Below are 23,227 nucleotides of genomic sequence, written 5' to 3'. Positions count from 1 at the left end.
GTCACCTGGCCAAGATGGGGAAACATAGCAGATCTGCCTTATAGAAATAAACACAGAGAGGCAGCCAAAATGAGGAAACCAAGAAATCTGTCTCAAATGAAACAGGAGAAAAATCCAGAAAAATAACTAAACAAAATAGAGGCAAGCAACCTACTAGAGACAGAGTCAATAACAACGGTTATAAGGAAGCTCAAAGAACTTAGTGAGAACTTCAAAAAAGAGATAGCAAGTATAAAAGAGGACATAGAAACCATAAAAAAGAGCCAGTCAGAAATGAAGACTACAATAACTGAGATGAAGAATGCACTAGAAGGAGTCCCTTGCAGACTAAATGAAGCAGAGTATTGAATCAGCGATTTGGGAGGCAATGTAGCATAAAACACTGAATTGGAACAGCAAAAAGAAGAATCCAAAAAAATGAGGAGAGTTTAAAAGATCTCTGGGACAACATGAAGCATAACAACATTCGCATCATAGGGGCACCAGAAGGAGAAGAGAGAAAGAGATTGAGAACCTATTTGAAGAAACAATGACTGAAAAGTTTCCTAACCTACCAAAGGAAATAGACATACACATCTAGGAAGTGCAGAGAGTTCCAAACAGGATGAACTCAAATAAGCCAATATGTAGACACATTATAATTAAAATGGTAAAGTTTAAAGACAAAGAAAGAATCCTAAAAGCAGTAAGAGAAAGGCAACTAGTAACTTATAAGGGAGTCTCCATAAGACTGTCAGCTGATTTCTCAACAGAAACTTTGCAGGCCAGAAGGGATTGGCACAAAATGTTTAATGTAATGAAAAGCAAGGACCTACAATGAAGATTACTCTATCCAGCAAGGTTATCATTTAAAATTGAAGGACAGATAAAGAGCTTCCCAAACAAGAAAAAGTTAAAGGAGTTCATCACCACCAAACCAGTATTACAAAGAATCTTAGAGGGACTTTTTTTTTTAATTAAAGTTTATTGGGGTGACAATGGTTAGTAAAGTTACGTAGGTTTCAAACGTACAATTCTGTCATACAAGATGGGAAAAAAATCAAAATTATGAATAATAAAATGGTAATAACTACATCTCCATCAACAATCATTTTCAATGTAAGTGGATTAAGTACTTCAATCAAAAGTCATAGTGTGGATGAATGGATAAGAAAACAAAACACTTATGTATGCTGCCTACAAGAGACTCACTTCAGACTGAAAGACACACACAAACTGAAATTAAAGGGATGGAAAAAGACATTTTATGAAAATAGAAATGAAAAAACAAAAACAAAATTGCTGAGACAACAATATTTACACAAGACCAAATAGACTTTAAAACAAAGGCTATAAGAAGAGACAATGAAGGATCCAGTGATTCCACTTCAGGGTATCTATCTGAAGAAACCCAAACACTACTTCGAGGAGATGTGTGCATCCATATGCTCAGTGAAGCATTGTTCACAATGGCCAAAATGTGGAGGCAGCCTGGGTGTCTGTTGATGGAACAATGGATAAAGAGGAAGTGGTACATATATGCAATGCAATATTACTCCACCATGGAATGGAATGGATTCTTGCCATCTGCAGTGACATGGATGGACCTGAGAGTGTTGTGCGAAGTGGAGTATATGAGACTGAGAAAGACAGGTGCAATGTGATTTTGCTTATATGTGGAATCTAAGAATAAAATTAACAAACAGAAATAAACTCATAGATACAGAAAACATTTTGACGGTCGCTAGGTGGGAGAGGGCTTGGGGGTGTAGGTGAAAGAAGGGGAAGGGATTAAGTACAAATTGGTTGTTAAAAGTAGTAATGGTGATGTAGGGTGTAGCATAAGGGATATAGTCAATAATATTGTAATAACTATGTATAGTGTCAGATAGCTACTAGATTTGTTGGGATGATAGATGGGAGGGGTTGCTGGGCAGGGTGTAAAAGGGGAAAGAATTAAAAAGTGCAAATTGGTACTTAACAAAATAGTCATGGGGATGTAAAGTGCAGGGATTATAATCGATAACATGGTAATAGCTATGTATAGTGTCAGGTGGGTATTGGTCATGGGGAACATTTCGCAAATTCTATAAATGTCTAACCTCTATTCTGTACACCTGAAATTAATATAAAATAATAGTGAATGTCAACTATAAATGAAACATTAAAAAGGGGGGGGAAGAGGAGAAGGGGAATAAAAGGTCCAAATTTCCAGGTATAGAACAAATAAGTCATGGGGATGCAATGTACAGCATAGGGGAATATAGTCAATAATATTCTGATAGGGTGGTATGGGGTCAGGTGGTTGCTGGATCATGATGATCACTTTTTTAGGTATATAAATGTTGAGTAAGTATCGTGTATCCCTGAAACTAATATAATATTGTATGTTAGCTATATATTTAGTAAAAAAAATCTTTGAAAAGAGAAAAGATTAAAGGTTACCGTAGTCAGAGAGTGGGATAATAAAGTTTAAAATTTCAGCAGTCAAGTATTCCCAGGTAGAGGTGAGTCCATAGTTTGATCAGCAGATGTGGAGGTGACAAAGAAAGTTGAGAAATAAAGGATAGTGAAATTGCACGCAGCACATGCCGAATAACCTTCAAAATATGTCTCATATTAGACCATTTCTCACCAATTCCACTGCAACTGCTTAGTCCAAGCCACCATCAGCTGTTGTATTAGCTTCCAATTTGATCTCTCAGATTCCCTTTATGCCCACTTCCCACTTCCCACCCCAGTCAGTTCGTCAAACATTGGCTAGTTTGTAAATGAAATGAGATTATGCTCCCTCCCTTCTTTTCTCAAAAGCCAATATTCCATTGGCTTCCTATTACCTTTACTTATGTGTAAGTCCTTATATTATTTGACCTTGACCTTTCAACCTTACCACCTAGCACTTTTCCTATCACCATTGTGGTTCAGCTACACTGGGTTCCTTGCTGTTATGAGAGCACAGTAAGCATGCCTAGGGCCTTAGGGCCTTTGGGCCTTTGGACTTGTTCCCTCAACCTATAATGGAACCTCACTACCATCTCTGCAGATCTCTGTGTGACTCCTCCGCTTATTTCATTGAAGTCTATGCTAAAATTTCTCCTCAGAGAGCTTTTCCTTAACTATACTACTTAAAATTAGAAGCTTCTGTCTTTCTCTACCCCAATTCTTGCATTATTTTTCTTATAACACTTATCACTAAGATATTTTATATTTGAGATATTTTATTGCCCCTCCTCCACCCTCCACCTGGAATTTATACCTTTTGGGACTTTGTTGATCTTACCTCCTGTTTTATCTTATAGCACCTAGAAAAATCCCTGGCACAAACAAGGACTCAACACAAGTACTAGAACACTTCCTTAAGACAAAGCTCTTTTAAATGCTGAAGCTACAAAGATGAATAGTGTGTGGTTCCTATTATAAGCAGCAGCAACTGTTGGACTGAGGAACCAAGAGTAGCACAGAGCCAAGTACACTGCCTGGAGAATGGCAGAAAATGAAGTAGGCGTTGGAAGATTAACTCTTTCAGTCTTCCTTTTGCATTTTTTTTTTTTTGCTCTTACAACATGTGCAAATCCAGAACCCTGGTTTCTCAAAAATCACCCTAAACAGATCTTTGAAACATGTAAAATTCTGGGCCATGTGTAGGGCTATTACCTCGCCATTCAATATTGGCAACAGTGAAAACAGGATGGGGTATTAGGTGACAAGAATATTTCAAAATATTAGAAAACAATAACAAGAAGTACCTATGAGCATTTACTTTGTTTAAATATCACCTTTCCTTAAAGAGTTAAAGCAGCAGAAAATGCTTTTCAAAGTTACATAAAATAACAGTTTTTACAGGATTTCTTTAATCCTTCCAGTAGGATTTAACCTTTCTGAGAGCTTTGCCCTAAGGAGTATATCCAGATTCTTAAATGTTGTTTTATCTGCACTTATTTTCCACCACAGCCCACCACACTCCCCCCCAAAAAGACGAAAAGTGTCATGCGGGGTCTCTGGCAACCCTCCCCGCATAAGAATGCAGGACATGGTAAGGACAAAAAGGAACACCCACAGAGCCATAGATAGGGGAGGCATACCATTATATTCTCACTGGCGGTTGGGTTGGAGACACAGGAAGCAGGAGCCACACGATCTGCCATCTGTAGTTCGCTTCTCTGCCATCTGACCCCACTTGCTAACTGCGATCCGCCACGCTAACTGAAATCTGCCGCTTCTCTGTGAAGCAAAAAAGCCCTTGCTAACTGCAATTTCCCCTTGAGAGCTTAGCCACGGCAGTTATATCAGTGGCTAAAGGCTAACTGGTAACAACTGATGGCCAACTAGTCACAGCTGATGGCCATTTACTACCCGAGCCACCACTTTTCCATGTGAGGCCACGAGCCTGGAAACTGCTCTTTGGGACTCTGTCCCCACAAAAAGAAAAACCCTAGAGTTAGTTGTAGGTGTTTGCAGTCATCCAAAAAAGTTTTCCATTTTCATTGATTTTTACCCTCTGGGTTTTGCTTAAGAATTCTGAACTTTGTTTAACATAGCAACTAAAGACTAAGCCATGGCTACTGAGTTATAATGGTCACCAAAGAAACAGATTAGGGTGCCTGGTGTTATGATTGGGTTTCCCAAGCCCTTAGTCTTTCTACCCACTCCATTACCACTCTCCACTCAAAGAAAAAAACAGTGCCTAGTGCAAAGGTACTGCAACATTCTTCTCAACCTTAATTTCTTGAAATGCCTCTGTTACCCTCAGGCGTCTGCAAATCTGTAAATTGCAAAAAGGTTGCTGTGGGGACAGAGCCAGGAGTGCAGTTTCTAGGCTCTTGGCCTCACGTGGAAAGGTGCTGGCTCAGGTAGTAAATGGCCATCAACTGTGATTGGATGGCCGTCAGCTGTGGCTAGTTGACCGTCAGCTGTAACCAGTGAGCTATTGGCCACTAATATAACTGCCGTGGCTACGCTAGCAGAAAGTGGGGGCTAGCAAGAAGACAGTGGCTGAGCTAGCAAGCGGTGGAGTGTGGATTGCGGATTGCAGAGAAGTGGATTGCAGCTAGCAAGTGAGGTTGGTTGGCAGAGAGAAGTGGATGGCAGGTTGCGGATAGTGTGGCTCTTGCTTCCTGTGTCTCCAACCCAGCCACCAGAGAGACTATAGTGGTATGACTCTCCTATCTATGGCTCTGTGGGTATTCCTTTTTGACCTCACCATGTCCTGCATTCTTACGCGGGGAGCGGGACCAGAGAGCCTGCATGACACCCTACGTCGTGCGGGAGACACTGCTCGCTGCGCCGTGTGTCAACTAGGGCCAAAACCCTCTGCACATTAGAAAGGGACCAATGTATGGACAGTTCCACGTGGGGCGTCTGGTCCCTGCTCGTCCCCACTGACAGGATACCTTGGCCCCACCCCTAATCAAGCTGAAAGGAGTCTGCCTCAAGCGGCTGCATGAAGTCCTGGAGGGACACGAGTCCCACTTTCCCAGACTTCTCTTTTATGCTTCTCCAGAATTGTTGTTCTGGACGCAACTGTTTCCAAAGTTCCAGCAGGAGTGCATTGGGTTTTCAGTCTATTTTCTCCCGATCGACCCCTGCTACCATGAGATCACTCCACATCTGTGTGCGTGTTACTCTCTGAGGCCCGCGAACTCGCCCCTTCATCTTTGGTTTGGGCTTCCAGGTCTCAACTGTGTGGACCTCCTGTCTTAACTTCCTTTGCCTCCGGCTTTCAACATCCCCTAATATGGCCATGGCAGTTGTAACTTCATGGATCGGTCTCCCTACATAAGGTGTAAGAATAGCAACCAAGGATCCAAAAGCACTCGCAGGTGCAATATCCAAAACCAGATCTCTCATGCTGGCTGTAAAAAGCTCGTCATCTGGCCCCTGCATGTTAAGGTTAAAAATAGCATGTCTCATACCCATTTCACGGATGATTTGCGTAAGTTCCATATGTGACTGCCATTGACTCACAGTGTCTGGCAGCTCGCCAGCCTGTCCCCATACTGTGCATACCGCAGCAGTGAGCCACTCCATTAGAGAGTGGTTGCCCTGGTCATGGGCCAACCTATGGCAGTTTTGTAACCTTTGTCGCAGGGACGGATGCACTGTCACAAAGGCTAGCTTTTCCATCTCGCCTGGGGAACAAAGAATGTTGTCTGCTCCCTCATCCCATAAACATAATAGCCAATCCGAGACTGGCTCTCCAGGGCTCTGTCTGTACCACCTCCCCAGCTCCTGCAACTCAGTGGGAGTGTAAGGGGTGTAGGTTGTGAACTGGGTCACAGCTGGGTTGCCGGCAGCAACGCCCCTGGGGCCCAAAAGTTGCTCACGTTTTACCCTTTGCTTCAAGATTGGCCGGGCTTGGGGCTTAGAGCTACATTGTCTCCACTCGCTTCTTCTGCCTCTGCCTCAGTATCTCCACCTTGGGGCCCCTCTTCTAACAGGCGTACCCGAGATTCCAGCGCTTCCAACCAGGACACCTGTTCTGGCACCTGGGCCATTTCATGAAGCGCATTTTCCGTGTTGAGACTCAAGGCCATGAGGAACATCCAGCCCACAAAGCCGGCTGTAGCCTTCTCCTCCTCTGGCAACCACTCAGCCAGAGCCTGCAGGGCCCTCTCCATGCTGGCCGGAGAGCCGTCCATGTCCTCCCACCCCTCCTTGGGGGTCCAACTCCTGAGAACAGTGGCCACCGAGCACCCCACACTGTGCGGGGGCCACACGTCCTCCTGCCCAGAGTCAGACTCCATTCCTACCTGGTCGGAATCTTGCTCGCCATGCCAGGTGTCTGAGTGGGTGGAGGCCTCCGCAGAAGATGTCCACAACCCTCAGAGCTTAAGGCTGCAGCAGATCACCAAAATGAGGGCAACGCCTTCCATGGCCAAGAGGGTGGTGTGCCAGCTGGAGGCTTGAGTCTCCCAGGCAGACAGTGCCTCCCATTCCTGGTGTAGCTCCTCATGGGCCTCCCGAAGCTGGGCTCTCACACGCACAAACCGCTCCACCATGCTTTGGTAGGTTTTGGCCGGCACCATTCCCTGCTTATGAAACTGAGCTTTTATATGTGTAAACTGCTCCAGTACATTCCAGAGAGTTTCCGCTGACATCTTACCCTGCTCACTGCGCCATGTGTCATGCAGGGTCTCCTGCAGGGTCTCTGCTCCCGCTCCCCACATAAGAACGCAGGATGTGCCTAGGCCAAAAAGGAACACCTATGGAGCCATAGGTAGGGAAGTCATACCACTATGGTCTCATTGGAGGCTGGGGTTACACGACGTGAGAACTGCTGTCTGCTTTGCTGTGCTTTGCTGCCAACCGACCAACTCTCCTTGACTCTCTTTCAGTCTCCTCCTCTCTCTTCCACTCTCCTCCGCTTCCCTCCATAGCCGCGGCAGTTATATCAGCGGCCAATGGCTCAACGGTTACAGCTGACGGCCAACCAGCCACAGCTGATGGCCATCTACTACCCGAGCCAGCATCTCTCCACATGAGGCCAAGAGCCTGGAAACTGCTCTCTGGGGCTCTGTCCCCACACCCTGCATGACAAATGGCACAGTGAGCAGGGTCTCCCGCATGACAGTTGTATATTTTTATTTCAACACACTAGTGTACTTTTTGTTTATTATTGTTAAGTGTGCTAGAGACATCTTTGTGTATGTCCATACTTATCTGTACCATGACCTGAGTGAGGGAGAAAGGAGGCCAAGTTCAAGGAGCAGATTTGCTTCCTATAGGAAACAGTTAAGTTGCAGCTGAAGCCACTTTTAAGACAAACTGTGGAACAGTGCTTAATAGAAAGTATGTCCCATCTAATTAATGTAGTTCCCAACCTCTTGGTCAAGCTATGCTTCTCTTTTATTAATAGTTCCATGATCTCGTGAATGAGTGATAGGCTTTATTGTTTCAATTTCCTGGGTTAGCTTATTGTGAATCTGGATAATTGCAATAGGATTGTGTGAGCTACCTGTTTTCTAATTGTTTTTTCCCCCAACAAAGGCAGTGAAACCGGAATAGCAAGTACATTAAACACACACACACACACACACACACACACACACACACACATATGCACAATGTACCACTCACTTCATTTTGGGGATCTTAGAAATATTAAATGGCAAATATTTAAATTAAACATTACACAATACCATCTATTTATTGGGTCTTTATCAAGAGGAAAAAAATCATGCTTTTTCATTAATCCTACTTTCGCCAACCTTTTAGGAAACTCTTCATTAGCCCCCACCTTGTCCTCAAATAAATGGTCATTTTTATGCTGTTGGGTATTTTGGCAGTATGTTACTTTGTATTAATTTATAATCATCTGTACACACTTTTTACTTTTAAACATTCCTAAGTTTGTCCTGCAGACATATGTTGTACTATATTAAAAATTCTATTACAGGTTTCCTGCTTGGCTGTGCCTTCTATTATATTGTAGTATAATAAATATACTAAACATAATATATATATACTATATTATATATAGTATAATAAATATACTATACTTAGTATAATAAATGTACTATATGTGGTTCTTAATCTCAAGTTTATCACAAAGTAGTTTCTTAATTAATACATCACCATCCCTGGCCTCACCCAGACTCATACATCCAACTATCTATGAAAACTCTACTTGGAGTCAGCTCAAACTTAGTATGGCCAAAATAGAACTTCTGTGTCTCCCTATCCCAAACTGGCAACTCCCTTGGCACTTCCTGTCTCAGTAAGTGTCACTATCATTTACTCTGCTGCTAGAGTCAAAAATCTAGAAATCATTTTTAACCCTTCTCTTTTCTTTATACTCTTAATCCAATCTATCAACAGGACATATCAGTTTTGCCTTCAAAATTTATCCAAAATTAAAATACTTTTCACCATCTCCACTATTATATGACTAGTTCAAGCCACTATCAATCATGCCTAGACTTACCTACATACTTGCAGTAGCACTTCACTGGTCTATCTACCCCACAGCAATTAGATTGATCTTTTAAAAACATACATCATATCATGCCACCTTCTTTCTTTCAATATTTCAGTGGTTGCCCACTTCACTGAGAATAAACTCCAAACTCATTTACCGTGGCGTACAAGACTCCACATTATTTAAGCTGCGACATATTTCTTATCATTCTCACTTCCGCTTAGTCTTCTCCAGCCAACATAGTATTCTTACTGTTCTAAGAATGCAAAAACTCATTCTCTGATTCAAATCCTTTCCTTTATTTGGTGAATGGTTTTCCCTCAGACTTTTACATGGCTTGCTCCTTCTTTTCTTTCAGGTTTCTGCTCAGTTATTATCTCCTCAGAAAGGTCTTCCCTGACCACTTTTAAAATTTTCTTTGTTTTTACTTATTTTCCCCAGCTTTATTGAGATATGACCGACAAATAAGGATTGTTGATATTTAAGGTGTACAATGTGATGTTTTGATGTACACTGTGCATTCACATATGCACTGAAATGATTATCATAATCAACCTAATTAACATATACATCCCTCACATAGTTACCATTCTTTTTTGAGGTGTGAACACTTAAGATCTACTCTCTTAGCAAATTTCAGGTATACAATACAGTCTTATTAAGGATAGTCACCACACTATACATTAGATATCCAAATTTATTCCTCATGCATAACTAAACCATTGTACACTTTGACTCTCTATTTCCCCTACATCCAGGTCCTAGCAACCACCATTCTACTCTATGCTTTTATGAGTTTAAAACAGCCAGTGGAAAGCAAGTTGAACACAGCTACATGTCCGCAGATGTTTCCCATTGGGTTTAGAGCCTAGTGCAATGTTAGGTTTTACATTTATTTGTCTTTTCAGCATAGCAATTTCAAGGTTTCTCGAGAGAAATCTGGAGAAGGAAAGACTAGGAAAGACAGAGACATGTTGACAGAGGGGGGACAGTGAAAGGGACATAAAAAGTGATTGGTGAGAAATATGGATTAGAAAGGTTCATACAGACTCTGACAAGAAAACTCTCAAGAAAATGGATGAACTTCATAACATAAAGGATAGTGAGAAAGAAAAGTGAGGGGAGTGCAGAAGTTTCCTGAGGAACAATTCGCTGATTTACGTTCCTGTGCATCCCCCACTCTGAATCCAAGATGTGGACTAGAAGTAACACATCACTATTTCCCTAAAAGGAAGAAATGGCAGAGCTATTACTAGTTTTATAACCTTTAGAAACTTAGTCTTCTTGAGCTTTAGTTTCCTTATCTGTAAAACAAGGATATTCTCATCTACGTGGCACGCAATTATATTGCCAGGCACATAATACTTGTTCAATAATACTTGGAGTGCCCCCTATACCACCCACTTATGACAGCTACACTGTCCTTAAAACCAAAATTGTCTTACAACGTGAAGTAAAAAGTAGATTGCATGAGAATTTTCCCGGGACAGTCTTTGTAACACAAGTGTCAAGTATTTGTTCATTTGTTTTCTAAGAAATATTTTCTCACTACATCTGTCAGCTGTTGTAATTCATGTTTGTGAGTGAATGTGCATGTATGAGGTCAGACAATTAAGTTCACAACCACATACTAGAAAAAGTACTACATACCTCATTGCTTAATATCACTATGGTCACCTTCAAAGTACTCCCCTTGGGAATCTATGCACAGACACCAGCTCCTAGTCCTCCTTTTCAAGCAATTTTAGAACTCTTTTTCTGGAATGGCCATCAGAGCTCTCATCGTATTCCCCTTGATGTCCTGAATGTCATCAAAATGTCTTCCTTTCAATATTTCCTTTATCTTTGGGTAAAGAAAGAAGTCATTGGGGGTCAGATCAGGTGAGTAGGGAGGGTGTTCTGATACAGTTATTTGTTTACTGGCTAAAAACTCCCTCACAGACAGTGCCTTGTGAGCTGGTGCATTGTCGTGATGCAAGAGCGATGAATTGTTGGTGAAAAGTTCAGGTCGTCTAACTTTTTCATGCAGCCTTTTCAGCACTTCCAAATAGTAAACTTGGTTAACTGTTTATCCAGTTGGTATAAATTCATAATGAATAATCCCACTGATATCAAAAAAGGTTAGCAACATCATTGCAACAAGTTCGCAAACTTCATTGTCAGACCTGGTATTGTGTTTCCCCGAAAATAAGACCTAGCTAGACAATCTGCTCTAATGTGTTTTTTGGAGCAAAAATTAATATGAGAACTGGTATTATATTGTATTATATTATATTATATTATATTATATTATATTATATTATATTAAAGACCCAATCTTATAGTAAAATAAGACTGGGTTTTATATTAATTTTTGCTCCAAAAGACGCCTTAGAGCTGATTGTCCAGCTAGGTCTTATTTTCGGGCAAACATGGTATGTGTCTGTGTTAGTTTTCTGAGCTATTTAATCAAGAGTCTGTGAATTGAAGATCATCATTATTGCTGTATTGACCGAAGTGATGGTGTTATTTTACTCTGCAGAGCAGTTTTCTGTTTTGCGGATTCATTTATTCAGAATATTAGCCCTGTTTATGTCATAATTAAACAACTAAGTGGGCTTTCAATTATTTATATCCCAATTGTTTAACCTAGCCATTTATGAAGAGGGGAAAGAAAAGAGAAACCTGGAAATAAAACCACAGTAAGCAAATGAGGCAAATAAGCACTGGTGAATCATGGAATATTAGTCTGAAGGAAACATAGCAATTATCTAAACCATCTAGCTATAAAAGAGAAAAATTGAAATCTATAGAAAAATGCAGAGTAATTTTTTTTCCAGTCAAGCCAAGGTTAAAATCCAACGTTTCTAATTTCAAATATAATGCTCTTCCCTCTATCTAGCCTCCTTGCTTAAAGATATGAAACAAGCAGTAATGAGGGCTCTGCAAAGGGACCATTTATTGAGAGCACTCAGGCCCACTTCAGGTTGTAGAACAAATGAGTAGAGCAGAGCACCATGGGAAAGTGGAGATGGGAAAATAGGAACGGAGATGGGATGCATTCATACCCTGCATTGTTAGCTGGCTTTGGATTATTTAGTTTGATGATTGGGGGAAGAACGGCAGCCTTACCGTATGAGCTCCCCCAGAATTTAAGTTGTGGAGTTTAATTTGTAACATGAACAAGTGAACTTCAAATGCACATTAAAACAGTTCTATCAAGCTTTGACTTCACTTTTTTCAATTTTTACCACAGTTTCAGTGTGTGTGTGTGTGTGTGTGTGTGTGTGTGTGTGTGTGTGTACCCTGCAGTTGTAAAAACATGTGCTAAATACCGATTGAAAGAACCTGCCCCTTTCATTCTCACTGAGCTCTGAAGTAGTACTACAATAGTTGTGGTGTGTGTGTGTGTGTGTGTGTGTGTGTGTGTAATAGAATTAGTAAACCAATTACAATCCCTGAGGTTCTTTTGTTCTTAATGATCAGTATTGGAGATTTTACTTAGAGGTATTGAAACTTCAATTTTACAGAAAACTCAGCCTTTGCTTGCTTGTTTTTCCCTTCTTTTCCCACAGAATGAGCTTTAATGGTTCCAAGATGACTGATCAATTATAATGATATCTAAGTTATTACTTCTTTGTAAGTAAAAAGTAGAAAATGAAAGAGAAATTCTGTGAATGAGGTAGGGAGAAAAATGTCTTTTCAGTGTATTGCAATTTTCTTAATATTCATGACATGATGGCATCATTGGGAGACCATGCACATGTAGAGGAATCCATGTTCACTGACTCTGAGACAAAATAGGTTTTTGTTAGAAATTTATTTTTATACAACATAAGCTTGGCTTCATCCTATCATTTTTGTGATTGAAGTGGAGACAGGGTACTGAAAAATTTGGACCTCTCAAATCCTTGATGGATGTCTAATTTACTGTGAAATGCAGGTTTTTTCCAAACCATATGTCTTACATTAATAAGTATTTCATTGTTGTGGTAACATACTAGCTTGGCCTACATAGAATTGCTTTATTTGATGTAATTTGTCCAAAGTCCCTACATTCTTAAAAAAGAATCATTTAAAAAGCAACCTGAAAAAACTCAGAATCTTCTCTCTGTATCTCAGCTGAACTCACATCTCGGTCAACATGTCCTACAACTGCTGCTCTGGAAACTTCTCTCGCTCCCTTGGGGTCTACATGTGCTACCCAGGCTCCTCTTGTGGCTCTTCCTACCCCAGCAACCTGGTCTACAGCACTGACCTCTGCTCCCCCAGAACCTACCAGCTGGGCGCCTCTCTCTACAGTGGCTGTCAGGAGACCTACTGTGGGCCCACCAGGTGCCAGACATCCTATGTGGTGTCCAGACCCTGCCAGACATCCTGCTACCACCTGAGGAGGATGTAGCAGGATGTTTTTGCAGCCCCTGCCTGTCAACTTACACAAGGCCTCTGGCCTGTGGGTCCCTGGGCTATGGATCCAGAAGCTGCTACTCCCTGGGCTGTGGCTTCAGATCCCTGGGTTATGGAGTCTGTTGGTTCCCTTCCCTGACCTATGGGTCTGGATTCTACCGCCCAACCTAGTTTGCCTCCAGAAGCTGCCAATCATTGTGTTACAGGCCAACCTGTGAATCTGGCTTCTATTTATCAAGTTCTAAAGGGTCCAGATTCTTTTGAGCATTGAGGTCAAAGTCTCTACTCAGTACAGTGATCATTTTCATTGTCACCAGTTACCACTATTCTTTTATTCTTAAATCATTAATTTCTTGCATCATCGACTTTTGACAGACTCTGAAATTAATGAGTAACTAGAAATTAAACCTGAATATCTGTGCTATTGATAAAATTTATGCTATTGTGTTTCCATCAAAGAGCAATTGAATGCAAATTTTAATCAAATAAATTCATGTGATCTTGCACCCCCCCCAAAAAAAAGCAACCTATAGAAGTTTGTTGCTGTTGAATAATGAAATTATTTCCTCCAAAACAAGCTTGAGTCATTAAAAAATTACTCATGTAATGACTCATAACTTGACATCTTTACTATTATGATTATAATGTTTTATAGCTCTATTTACATTATTAGTTGCACAATAGGAACAACAGTGTATGAAAGACTTGGATCCCTATGTGCGTATTATACTCAATAAACAATTTACAAATTAAGGCTTATACTTTATGTTCTGAGTCTTATTTCTCTCACTGAGATCAATTTTCTATTATAGTAACTGAATTGATGTGTCTTTGAAAGAACTCTGCATATGAACTGATTCTGAATCAATAATAATGTCATTTAAAACAAGCTTTTCAATCAGAAGTGGCCTTCTTTCTTTGTGTTAGTTTCATTGCTAACAAATAGTCGAAAGTTACAATATTTGAAGAAGTAAATGAACTGAAAGGAGAAATCATAATAACATAAGCAATTTATTCAAACCACAATAACTTGAAAAATCTGCAAATTGAGACAGACCCAATAGTTTATTATAAAACTGTATTGAATTAGACACTTTCTCCAACATATTTGGAGTTTTCATTTTAGGCTGGTAATTGAAATTAGTATTACAGTGGGGAAAATAAAAGTGATTAATGGTTTACTCTCATTTGTAATCAAAATTTTGGCAATTATGAAAGTCATGGAATTAGGTCAATTTTATTTATTTATTTATTTATTATTATTATTATTTTTTATATTTAAATTTATTTATTGTGGTGACAATTGTTAATGAAATTACATAATTTCAGGTGTACAATTCTGTATTACATCAACTATAAATCCCATTGTGTGTTCACCACCCAGAGTCAGTTCTCCATCCATCACCATATATTTGATCCCCTTTACCCTCATCTCCCTCCCCCCACCCTCCTTATTCTCTGGTAACCACTAAACTATTGTCTGTGTCTATGAGTTTTTGTTTCTCATTTGTTTGTCTTGTTTTTGGTTTATATACCACATATCAGTGAAATCATAGGGTTCTCTGCTTTTTCTGTCTGACTTATTTCGCTTAGCATTATACTCTCAAGATCCATCCATGTTGTCACAAATGTTCCTATATCATCTTTCCTTAACGCCGAATAGTATTCCATTGTGTGTATATACCACAACTTCTTTATCCATTCGTCTATAGAAGGACATTTTGGATGTTTCCATGTCTTGGCCACCGTAAACAAAGCTGCAATGAACATTCGAGTACACGTGTCTCTATAGAGAAATGCTTTCAAATTTTTTGGGTAGATACCCAGGAGAGCGATTGCTGGGTCGTATGGTAATTCTATTCGTAATTTCTTGAGGAACCTCCACACTGCCTTCCATAGCGGCTGCAGAATTAGGGCAATTTTAAATGTTATCGAAACCAAACATTTTTGCCCATCAGTGTTTCATTTTTTGGAACTGTAATGGAAATGGAAAGTAATATCAATGAGTACAGTACAACTACTATAGGACTTATATTCATATCCACATAAATATTAAAATATAACACTCAACATCCTTTTGAGTGAAGCTGTAGCTACATTCTCAGGAAAATGGTAGAAAGAGAGAGAACAATAATGGCTTAAGCATCTCCTGAGTGGGACCAAGACGGTTGAGGAAAGGAGAGACAAAATGTTCCAATAGCTTCAAAAGCCTGAAAAGTACTCAGGCACCATCTATAGTAGGAAGTACAAGTGACTCAAAGAATGTCATGTCAATGACATCCTTACACAGAATACATCTTCTGTAGCAGCTTGCCACCATACACCAAATATTACTACCTGAGAATTACTCTTTTGGTTTACAGCATTACTATTTCTAGAAGTCTTCGGTGACAAGTCATTATTTCATGACTGTCTTCACAGTGCTTCTCAAACTGTGCTGCCCATTAGAAACAGCCAGGAAATCTATTTGAAGAATAGATTTCTAGACTCTATCCTAAGATCTCCTGGATTAGTGTATCTGCCGTGGGGCCCTGGAATCTGTATACTTGCTAGGCTACCCAAGTGATTTGATGCTGTGGGCTAGTATTTCATTAGAAGACATTAACAATCAGTGGTAAATGATTTTGTTTTTTCTTATCTGCTATGGTTCTGGAGAAATGAGAGAGAAAAAGGCTTTGATGAATGGTTTCGTTGGGAGTATGGAAAGGGTTAGAGCTGAGGGATACCGTGGGAAAAAAAGACACATTCAGGAGTAGAAAAGTCAAAGGGCTACAAAAAGTCATGGGCTAACTGGAGGAAGAAATTTTCCAAAAGGCTATGAATTCTAATACAAAAATAATGTACGTTAAACTTTGTCCAAATAGACTTCAACTTTCCTCAGGACCCAAACAATGGATGTCCACATGGAGCGCTACCTGCTTAGACCTCATTAGGAAATGAGATGCGTTGGAGAAAACAAGGACATTAAAGGGTGTGTCTGTATCAAGCATTGTGAAACAGTTAATTACTGCTTCTTCTGTAATCATGAGAATTCCAGGTGACATTTCTGCCAGCCTAGTAAAGCTCACATTGTGACATTTAAAATATCTGAGCTATTACTTTACCCCAAGAATCATTTTTCCCCCTCATCTCTCCCCAAAACGCCAAAAAGTGAATTACAAAAAGCCCTAACATATTTTCTTAGAGCTTTGGAGTCCATTAGATGCTCCTTTACTCATCATGGATTTTCACATTAAAATATAAACCTGGTCCAAATGTCGAAGATATTTCATGATGAGAATGCTTGAAAAATATTGAGTAGAGGCAGCAACTGGGAACATTGAGAATATGTCATAATTTTAACACTTGAGTGTAAGTCCAGGTACAAGAATCAGAAAGCATCAAACTAATTCATTTTTTGTGTTAAGTTGCTTGATTTCAGGGATTACATTTCGTAGGGTCTTATTTCATTTTAGAAGGAGTCTCTGTTTTGTATATACAGAAGAATTACTGATTGAAGCTCTGCTGACTCTCTTAGAAATCTTTGCTGCCTGAAAAGAGAAATGACAGACATCACAGATGATCATATAAAAGTTAACATGAATTGAGTGCTTACTATATCCCAGGCTCTTGTGCTATCTATAACCTTGACATACTATGTTTCATTGAACCCTCAAAACAATTACATGAGATAGGTAATGCAATTATTTGCATTGTACAGATAAAGAAAATGAAGGGAAGCAGGTTAAATGAATTGACCAAGACCACACAGCTTTAAGTGGCAGGGCTAGAATTCAAACCAAGATCCATCTGAGACTTGGGACAAATTACTAAAAAAGCAGGTCTCATAAGAAAGAATAATTCAATTCAATTTTAGTGCTTGTATATGGTACTACTATAAATGGACCCCAAAGAGGTAATCTCCTTAGTGTAATAGTCACACCGACTTATTAAATTATAGAGCAGGGAAAACCTAACCCAGACTGCCCACTCACGTGCTGGGCGTTGCGGACCGTCATGGTCCAGCTCTTCAGAGCACGAGGTTGTTGAAGTTGCATCCTGCTTCAGAACCTTTCTTCTTCCTCTTCTAAGTACCCAAATTAAATTTTTATATAAATTTTTCATTGTAAAACTTTGTTTATTCCATATGTTCCCCTTCCCTTTCAGGATAAAATTTGTCTATGAAAAGATTAAGGAACAAAACAAAGAATTCCAAAATCCTTACACTAAAGTGTCTAAATCAACAACAGTGTGTGCCTTTCATTAAGTTAAGGCCCTATTTATACTTCTTTTTAAAGTGTTATTAAACTAATTTGTTTATACTTCTATTACTAATGCTAGTTATTAACTTGAACTAAGCCCTCCTTGATTTCCTTAGAATCACTAATATTTATAGGAAAATTACCATGTTTTTAAAATTTGTATACATAGCTAACTTTTTAATTTTTCTATTTCTTACACATTTTATAGCAGAACAAGTCTTATATGTAAGGTTCAATGTAATATTTATGTTCATGAGTGGTAAATTATAGTAAACCGTAAATTATAAAAATAGTAAGCCATGTATTCAATATTGCTGCTAATACTTTCCAGTTGTCGTCTTGTCTTTCAGTCCTAACAGCATACATTGCAACTGATAAAAAAAAGACAAAATTTTCTGAACAAAGTTTAGCTATGAAGGGGTTTTTAAACCTGATTAATATATGATTCTGAGTTATCAGCTGAAGGCTAAATTATGATTATAGCCATCATTGTGTAGGTAGGATAGTTCCAGGAAACTTCTTGAGGAACAGTGCTGAATCAGTGTGGACAAGTTCTTCAAACACCCTCTCAGTGATGACCTAAAGGATGCAGTGAGTGGAGCCATAAGCAATACGATGCAAGGCCACAGAAGAGCTAGGTTTCATCTTCTCTGCTTATTATAAGACCTGTTTCAAATTTTGTCTTTTACAAAGGACTGTACCATGAAATCTTTATATTCCACTGAAAGCAATGTGACAAACTATTTTTGTGTTTTCATTTGCTTTACAGATTTTGATAAAAGAATTGGATTGCAACATTTGATTTTCTAAAAATAGTGTTATTTAAAGCTATTTGTCAACCACTTTCCTTGAAGGCAGATGGGCACCTTTATGACTGCTCTTGGTTGCTTTTTCTCAGTACCCATGAGTCCCGTCATGGTGACAGCAAGTGCATTTTTTATACTTGTTTATGTCTGGCCCACAGTAGGCACTTAATGAGTGCTCATTGAATGAATAGATAAATAATATAATAATCATTCAGGTGAAAATATACATTATAGTAGATGTACCACCCCCTGTAATTGAGCTAGTCTACTAGTTAGGCCCACGTTGGTACTCTGGCTCTTCTTTTCTTACCATACACATTGTCCATAGATTATCTCACATACGCTCATGACTGGAACAACTATCGCCATTGATGACTCTCAAATCTCTATCATTTATTTCAGATATTTATCCTAGATTCCAGATCAAATATCCAGCTGCTTACTGAACATTTACACCTGAATGTGTCTCAACCATCTCAAGTACAACACATTCATATTTGAACTAATCTCCATTCTCACTCTCAAATCTGTGCTTCTGTGTTCCCTGTCTCAACAAATACCACCACCGCCTGCCTAATTGCACAATTCAAAACCTGGATGTCATCTTTGATTCCTCCTTATCCCTCATCTCCTACATTTAACCAACCGCTGAATCAGGTTGATTCTATCTTCTTAACAAGTCTTCAATTTATTAACTTTTTTTATACCAATTGTCACTACCTTAGATCAAGTTGCCATTATGTCTTACATGGACTATTGCAACAGTTTTTTAACAGGTTGCTTGTCTTACAGTTTTGCTCCTCTGCAAATTCACTTTCCACTTTGTAGCTAAACAGAGACATTCAGTTAATAAACTCAAAAGGATTTTAGCTTATGAGGTCTGACAATTAAGTCCACCGAACACATTCTAGAAAAAGTGCAACATACCTCATTGCTGGATATCACTATGGTCACCTTTGAAGTACTCCCCTTGGGAAACTACACACTGACACCAGGGCCTAGTCCACCCTTCAAAGGATTTTGGAACTCTTTTTCTGGAATGGCCATCAGAGCTGTCGTTGTATTACACTTGATGTCCTGAATGTCATCAAAATATCTTCCTTTCAATATTTCCTTTATCTTTGGGTAAAGAAAGAAGTCATTGGGGGCCAGATCAGGTGAATAGGGAGGGTGTTCCAATAGAGTTATTTGTTTAGTGGCTAAAAACTCCCTCACAGACAGTGCTGTGTGAGCTGGAGCATTGTTGTGATGCAAAAGCCAAGAATTGTTGGTGTAAAGTTCAGGTCGTCTAACTTCTTCATACAGCCTTTTCAGCACTTCCAAATAGTAAACTTGGTTAATTGTTTGTCCAGTTGGTACAAATTCATAATAAATAATCCCGCTGATATCAAAGAAAAAGATTAGCAACATTGTTGCGACAAGTTCGTGAAGTTAATTGTCAGACCTTCGTAGAATAAATTATACACCAGGTCATATTTACACACAAGGTTTCAGCTTTCTCTGACTGGGGATAAGTACCATTTTCATGTTTGTAGAATACCCCATACTTCATCTATCTTCATTCTTATCATATTATATCATAATTATAGTTTTACTAGTCTGGATACCCCCATAGATTGTGAACTCCTCTCAACTATTTGACACATAGTAAGTACTTAATAATTATTTGCTATATGAATAAAATAAAAAATAAAGGAAGGAAGGAAGGAAGGAAGGAAGGAAGGAAGGAAGGAAGGAAGGAAGGAAGGAAGGAAGGAAGGAAGGAAGAAAAAAGGAAAGTTAAACTCATCCATCCAATTATTTCAATTTTACTGGAACCTGAGATACAAAGTCGTGGAGTCCTTAAAAGCAGGGAACCTAGTAGGTGTTTGTTCAGAGTGTGTGATTTCTTTGAACCAATCAATTGGAGAAGAAACAGGTGAATTGGCAATACCTTCAGAAGAAACATAATGTATGTGCTTTTTATTATAAATTTATGAGTGGGACTGGAATGAGACGTGCATCTGGGAGAAAACGGCATCTTTGAGGACATAGGTTCTATTCATTGTTGTTCTTGTTGTTGTGTTTTATTTTTAATTTAGTGTTCTTCCAAGTCAGATAATAGATGCAACGTCTTAGTATATGGCAAGCCAAAATATGCCATGTGAGTTGTATCATGATAGTCGTCCTTCTGGTCTGGAAAGATGAGTGTGCCTGTTCTTTGTCTCCTTCCAGCAATGGCTGGGAAGTCTTGGCTGGTTCCTAACTTTCGTCATCAGGGATATCATTATGTTGATTGGTTTCAAAGTCTACTGAGTGATTCAGGCTCAAATATAGGCTATCATCGCCTATATTTGTAGTTAGATGTATCATTTTACATGGTTATTCTGTGATTGGTATTTCTTGTACTTTTACAATTATGCAAACTAATATTTAAAGTAAGTTTCTTAAGCTAGGAGCCCTGATGTTTTTATTAAAGATGATTAAATGTCACATCTAAGAATCTAACAAACAATGCTTACATTATGTCATGATATCCTTTATGGGTAGGTCATAGACAAAATGGGGATGAGAAGGGAAGGGAATGACTGTTTTAACTCTTTCTACAAAGCAAATAAGACAGAGTTCTTTGTTTATCTTATTTAGGGAAAGGGAAGTTAGAATTACATAGCTTTGCTACAATAAGAATGGTGTGTTTTTTCTGTTTTGTTGTGTGATTTTTTTCTTTTCTTATTTCGTTACTCCTGGCTACATCACTTCTTTGGAAGGAAAATCTGAAAATAATCAACTTGGAGGCTCAAGTTGGCTTTGTGCCTCAACCTCAAGTAGGCCTTGAAGTGAGGATTTCTTACAAAACCACATAGAAAGTATTTATTAGGTGCTAGAAAATGGTAGCTTCTTCCTGCCCATAAAAATAGTACAAGCAGAGAAGGCCAATCAATGTGAACAAATACATTTGAAAAATGAAAATGGTGCGAACATGGCATCTTGATTACTCTGATTTTACAGGTTCCCTATTTTTTTTTCCTGTCAGGAAACATAACTAGAAATTCTGTCCTAATTTTTTTTTCAGAAAAACCCTTCCTTTTATGACTGCAGATCTTGATTTATTTAAATACAATTTTTCAAGCTCAAAAATGTGTAAACAGTAGAACAATATTCACTGTTAAATTTTTGGTTCATTGAAAAGTTCATTTACTTAACCATCCAGCCTTTTGTATTGCAAAATCAGTCTTGGATAATCTGAGGGGAAAGACCTAAAAGAGGGAATAGTGTTTAAAGAAGAAAGTGTGAGAGAGAGAGGCTTTTTCCCTTCACTTTTTCCTGGAAATACTTTCTACCTACTTCTTTTTCTCAAAACTGTCATCATTTAAAATAGCAATCACAAAGCTAGAAAGTTTCTTTTTATTTTAAATGACTGGTCTATTACCTTAAGGTTACCCAAGTAATGTATGAACACATTCTTATTGTAGAAAATTTAAACACTACAGAAGTATATGCAGTAAAATGTGGCAGGTCCCTTAGACATGCCCACCCCCATCCCAATGCATTCCCTAGTAGTAGCTGTTGTTAAAAGTTTGAGGCTTATTTCTCCCATCTACATTAGAAAACTTTTTTAATCTTAAAAAATAATAAGTTCCAAAGAGCAAAGACCATGTCTACATGTCTTTCTACTTTTGTACAGAACTTCGTACACTGCAATCTCATTATAAAATTCATTGTTTCATTTTGCAAAACAGTTCTGTTTAAGACATGTTTATCTTAGTTTCTGAGGCAATGAAGTACCAAGAAAACCTCCATAGAAGGCTGTTTCAATTATTAAATCATCTCATTTGGATCCAGAACAACAATGGGCTATTAAAAGTTTCCACATATATATGCTGCATGAAATGGGCACAATACATATTTTGATTGATAGAACAATTATGTAGTGAGTTTAATCAATGTCACTATTAATGTTGGACCTCAAACTAAATGTTTTAATCCCTCAGTTGCTGAGCTTTTGGTGTGAGGAATATACAACACTGCCTCAAGTCCCTAATACTGTTCTTTTAGATATAGACTATATATATATATATATATATATATATATATATATATATTCATAATAGCGATTTTTCCTGAGGAGTCAATTAATAAACATGTATTTTTTTATTAGTTTCAGGTGCACAAAACAAAGCAATACTTAGACGTTTATCATTCATATCCCTCACACTGTGGATCCCTCTCCCCCCATCCATTATCTCTCTGAAATCGCACCAAGCCATCACATTTCCACTGTCTCCACTCCCAATGCTGCACTCCGCCTCTTGTAAGTATATACATACATATGTATACATATATATAAAATTATAGTTGGCATTGATTATTGTTCAGCTTCAGGTGTACATTGCAGTGATCAGGCATCTGCATCTTGCCTGAGGTGGTCTCCCAAATGGGAGACGTGTCCATCGAATACCCTACAAAATCTTTACAACATTATTGATTACGTTCCCCAAATTAATTTTCTAAACCCCGTGGCCATCTTGTGGTTACCCACTGTTTTCTAATCCCCTCACCTTCCTCCTTGTCCCCACCTCCCCGCCCATCTAACAGCCCTCAGTTTTTCCTCTTTGTCTCCAAAACTGTTTCTGATTAGTTCATTCATTTATTCTCTTCTTTAGATTCCGCATATAAGTGAGATCATATGGTATTTGTCTTTCTCTGTCTGACTTATTTCACTTAACATAATGTTCTCTAGATCCATCTATGTTGTTGCAAATGGTAAGATTTCTTTCTTCTTTATGGCTGCATAATACTCCATTGTATAAATGTACCACAGCTTCTTAATCCACTCATCTACTGACGGGCATTTCGGTTGTTTCCATGTCTTGGCTATTGTGTATAGTGCTGCAATAAACATAGGAGTGCATAAAGAT

General features: G+C 38.8%; 1 pseudogene across 1 annotated transcript; it reads left to right on the top strand.

Annotated features, from left to right (window-relative positions):
• Positions 1 to 13,019: 13,019 nt before the first annotated feature.
• LOC308495052 (keratin-associated protein 13-1-like) lies at positions 13,020 to 13,546 on the top strand (annotated as a pseudogene). Its single transcript has one exon. The product of its transcript is annotated as a keratin-associated protein 13-1-like (transcript).
• Positions 13,547 to 23,227: the final 9,681 nt, after the last annotated feature.

The sequence above is a fragment of the Rhinolophus hipposideros genome (assembly GCF_964194185.1).
Source record: "Rhinolophus hipposideros genome assembly, chromosome: X".
Lineage (NCBI taxonomy): Eukaryota > Metazoa > Chordata > Mammalia > Chiroptera > Rhinolophidae > Rhinolophus > Rhinolophus hipposideros.
This window is presented reverse-complemented; position numbering and strand designations above follow the sequence as displayed.